Genomic DNA, 4,977 nt, shown 5'->3' with positions numbered 1-4,977 from the left:
CGGCTACTTTAAAAATATAATTAATTTAAAACCTATAAATAACCACACATTTAACCATTTTATACAAAAATTCACCCCCTTTCTCCAAACAATCCCTTTTACACACCATTTTTATACAAAAATTCACCCACATTCTCAAATAAACTTCTCTAAAAAATACACAATGTCATCTTCCTCTTCATCGGGTTCGACGGGCACCATGGAAGCCGTAAAATATTTTATAAACACGGTGGTAGCCGCGACACAACTAATTCTGGAAGAAGAGGAGGAGGGCGTTTCGTCACAACCACGAAACAGGAACCCGACCATCGACCGAGACCGAGAAAGTTAGTTATATTCTTATATTTTATAGGGTTGCATTATATTTTTATTTATAAGTTATATATTTCTATTTTTATCTTCAATCAGACTTGATCGAACACATTTGGAATCTAGGAGAAAACAACGAGTAGTTTTTTTTTATTTATTTGTGTTGTATATTCTTTTTAAATGTAACTTTAGGTTTTTTTTAATGTAACTTTAGGTTTTTTTTATGTAACTTTAGGTTTTTTTTAATGTAGCTTTAGGATTTTATTTAAATGTAACTTTTTATTATTTTTATTTAGAGTTAATTGTCATTTTAGTCCCTGTGGTTTGAGCCATTTTGCCAGTTTAGTCCAAAGGTTTCATTTTTAACATCTGGATCCAAAAAGGTTTCATCGTTGCCATTTTGGTCCATCTGACTTAACTCCATCCATATATGTTAAGTCTGCCAAGGGCATTTTTGTCATTTCATTTAAAAGAAAAAGCAATATAGAAAAAATGGTTAAATAAAAACAAAAATGAAATGACAAAAATGCCCTTGGCAGACTTAACAGATATGGATGGAGTTAAGTCAGTTGGATCAAAATGGCAACGATGAACCTTTGGACTAAACTCGCAAAATGACCCAAACCACAAGGACTAAAATTGCAATTAACTCTTTTATTTACTTTGTTTTAATTAGAGTTAGTTACATAGTTAGTCCCTATCGTTTGCACAAAGTGACATACTTTGGTACTAATAGTTTAAAATCACATTCTAAGGTATTAACTTTTCATTTTGTAACATTTGGAGGTATTGACACTATTTGTAGGTTTAAAATTACATTCTATTAGTACCTAAGTGTAACGCCCCAAAAACCGAATTATTAAATTTCGAGCATGTTTTGTTTTACACGATGTGACATGGTAACTAAGTTAGTTAACTTAGTTATAGTTACAAGTTAAATATAAGGGATGGAAAAATTTGTGACTAACAATTTACAAATTACAAGGGTTAAAAAAAGGATAAATAAGAAAGTGTTTTATTTAAAGAAAGGAAGTTGTGGCAAGTATGGGAATATGGTGAATCTTGAGGGGCCAAACTTGGGCAACTTGAAAGATGAAATTACATAAACTTAAAAAAATAAAACACACACATTAGAGAGGTGTGTGTGGGCGATGGATTGAGCAGGGGAGAAGACAAACCCTAAAAACCACAAAATTCCCCAAATTGGAAGAGAAAAATGAAGGTTTGATGGATGCATGAGCTATATTCCCAACCATCTACACAAGATAAACACATGGTAAGTTGTATTTTGTGATTTGGTGATTTTGTAAGAAGTGGGTTTTTGATCAATCCACGAATTTGTATGAAATTAAGCGTTATTATGTGTTAGAATCACCATACGAAACATGTGCTATGCATAATTTTGATTAATTAGGTGTTTGGAGATGAAACCCATCATAGGTTGATGGAGATGGCGACATGGGTATGTCACCCATGTCTAGTCTTTGTTCGATCCTAGATATGTTATGTTGTATGTGACCATCTTGCTAGTTAGATTGAGCATGGTATGAAATTGATTTGGCATTTTGCTTTGCTAATGTTTGAAAGTAAATAACTAGGAAGAAAAAGAATGAAAATGCTTGTACATTATGCTTAGATATTAGTACGCACGCCAAGTGTTCGATGAAATGCCTAAGAAAGCAAAATTGTGAAATCGTATGAAAGTTGTGGGTAAGTATGTATAGAAGGTGTTTATGGTGTAGTCGTTAGCAAAATAATATTTTAAGTGTGCTTAAGGTGGAGTCCATATGAGAATTCGGATTGAATGTATGGTTTGGTAAAATTATGCATTAGGAGCTTGTACCTTGTGCTTGAATGGTGTAATGCTCGCCTTGTATTAGATGTGCTTGAATCATGGTAATTAAGAGCGAAGGTGTATGATATGTGAAAGTATATGTAAGCAAATGTGTATGCGAGTATGATTATGTGATCATGTGGTTGTAAGTACTTTAGCATCATAAGTACGAAATGTACATAGTGTCGAATGGTATGTGCTAAATTAATATGTGTTTTATGCGTTAACATGATGGATTTCATGAGTCTAAAAAGATGTGATTTTGGATGTATGCTTATTGTTTATTAGACTTGACCATGAAAGTCAAATGTGAGTTATGCTTTTGATATGATCATTTATATGTGTAATCGTGTACACTAACAAGGATGTGATTGCGGTAACACGAAAGCATTAGGGATCATGTGGAAGTGGACTCAAGCACGAAAGACTAACGGGTCAAGAGGGGACAAGGAAGCCAATGCGAAAATGGACGCTCAAGGTAAGTGATTCCGTAATCACTTCTTAGTTGTTTATGTAATGTTATATGCAATTTAATTATATGTGATAATTGAGGTCGAATAGGAATGAATTGTATGATGTCAATGAAGTATTAAACGGATTTTAGTTTTGATCCGAGCAAGGTAGGTGTGATTAAGAAATTGTAGCTAAGTAGTGGAATTGGTTACTTATGTAAGGAATTCCTTTGTTATTAAGGATAGAGCATAGTTGACTAAAATGCCCTTGATAGGTATATCGGGCAAACGACCTTAGAAGTCGTTTGGAAACGAGCTATTCGATTAGAGTAATGTCTTGGACAAGTATGAAAGCGAAGTATAGGGTTTGGTATGTCATAGTCCACTTAATGCGCAAATACCCATAACGGGTCAAAAATAAGCTTTTGAGCGAAAATGGGTTAAGAGGATGCAAGACGTCCGAGAATTTAATCTTTTATGATAGGTGCCAATGAAATTATTAAAGTTCTTATGAGATTGAGGTTGAATAAACTGATTATGTTGATAAATGCACGAACGGGTCAAATAGTTAGAAAATGATAATATGTCGAACGCACGTAAGTTAAGAATTTCCTTAAACCGAACGTGGGATTTCAAGTCCATATGATAGAGGATTAAATTACGATCACGTAGGAAAAAGAATCGGGTAAAACGGACAAGAAATGAGAAAGTTATGACCAAAACTGTAAAAATTCGTCATGCTGAAAGTTGCAGGTCTGAACCAGGCGCAAGGTTGCGCCCCCCTGGCACAAGGTTGCGCCCCTGACTGATGTCATCTGTATTGCGCCAGAACTGGCACAAGGTTGCGCCAGATTGGTTCCTTCTTGCGCCAATTGCTGGTTCTTTCATATTTTTCGCATTCTTCAACTCTAAACTTGTGTGAAGGCTATCTAAATACGTTATATGCATTATATAACTATATGTAAGTATGTAAGAATGTACGTGTAGATGTGTTTATGTTTGCATGTATGTTTTCGGGTGTATTTAAATAGATGTATGACTATACATATATGAAAGTATGTACATATGTATTAAATGGGATTGAATGTACACAAAGGAATAAAGCTTGTATGTATGTATGTATGTATGTATGTATGTATGTATGTATGTATGTATGTATGTATGTAAGTAAGTATGTATGTACATAAGTATGTATGCATGTATGTATGTAGGTATGAAATGTGTATGAACATACGTGTGTAGGTACTTATCCATGAAGTAGGATTTGTTGTGCATGAAAGAAAGGATCTTGTATATATGCTTATATATATGGCTCTAACATATTTGAATGGTCATGTTACTAATGGCGTGCCATGGTGAATGAAGTGTAACGCAGGAATAGCAGAGAAGTCTCACCGCGGGTCGTATGATCAGATGGAAAGCCGGAATGTAAAGAGTTAACGGAACGAAAAATAAACGTGAATGAATTTTACATGTTTACGATGCGTACTGATGTTTATGAATTTTATGTGGTGAGCGCAGGTAGTACGAGATACGAAGGATCTTCAAGGGATAGAGATCAAGGACCGAGTCACAAGACAGATTGTACGGGAACGTTGGTGTTGAAATTTAGAAAACCCATGTCATGTATGTAATTGTAAATGAGTCGGTTGATGACTTCATGTGAAAAAGTTGTGTTAAAATGAAATTTTAAATAAGTTAAGGTATTTATAATGAAAGAAATTTTATGGCTTAAACTTCCGCTGCGACTTTTTGTCAATTACAAGTTAGGGCGTAACAAGTTGGTATCAGAGCCCTGGTTTGAGAGAATCAAGTAATAGGAGGTAAATACTTGAACTCAAACCGGTGTGCTTTCGTGACCAAGAACCCGTACAATCCAAGACTCGATCAAGGCCTAAAGGCAAAAGCGAATGTAAGTATGTATTAGATTATGTATTTGAAGGAAACTAATAGTATGTTTTGTGAAGGGTAAGCGCAATTGTTGGAAGAGATGATCCGTGAATGCGGTCTAGGACCGGCATCGAGACAAGTAATGATACGAATTGACCCCAGGTACGTAAACCTAACGTATGGGCGTACGAAATGGTATGGTTAAGCAAGTGAAAAAAAAAATTGAACAAATTATGATAACGACATGGTAAATAAGTTTTGAAAATGTTACACGAGCCGAAACTAAATTCTTCGGACATAAGGTGGCGATTACGCGAAGACACGAAACTAGTACGTGGAACGTGTACCTGGCCAGTACACAAGAAACGTATGACGTTCGTGAGACCGTGATAATCATTACAGGTATGTCCGATAGAGTTTGGTAGCAGCTAGGCGTGTGGGTGAAATGGGTAGTAGGACTCTTGGGGGATTGAGAGTACTTTGTAGGAATGA

General features: G+C 35.2%; 1 long non-coding RNA gene across 5 annotated transcripts; it reads left to right on the top strand.

Annotated features, from left to right (window-relative positions):
- The first annotated feature begins 1,352 nt into the window (after positions 1-1,352).
- On the top strand, positions 1,353-4,240 carry LOC118487338. 5 transcript variants are annotated; one of them, XR_004881430.1, is made up of 4 exons: positions 1,353-1,585; positions 2,532-2,621; positions 3,971-4,023; positions 4,117-4,240. It is a non-coding gene; the product is annotated as an uncharacterized LOC118487338 (long non-coding RNA). The 5 variants fall into 5 exon arrangements; XR_004881429.1 differs by having other exon boundaries at positions 3,961-4,023; XR_004881428.1 differs by having other exon boundaries at positions 1,359-1,585; positions 3,971-4,240.
- The last annotated feature ends 737 nt before the right edge of the window (positions 4,241-4,977 follow it).

The sequence above is a fragment of the Helianthus annuus genome, chromosome 15 (assembly GCF_002127325.2).
Source record: "Helianthus annuus cultivar XRQ/B chromosome 15, HanXRQr2.0-SUNRISE, whole genome shotgun sequence".
Taxonomy (NCBI): domain Eukaryota; kingdom Viridiplantae; phylum Streptophyta; class Magnoliopsida; order Asterales; family Asteraceae; genus Helianthus; species Helianthus annuus.
This window is presented reverse-complemented; position numbering and strand designations above follow the sequence as displayed.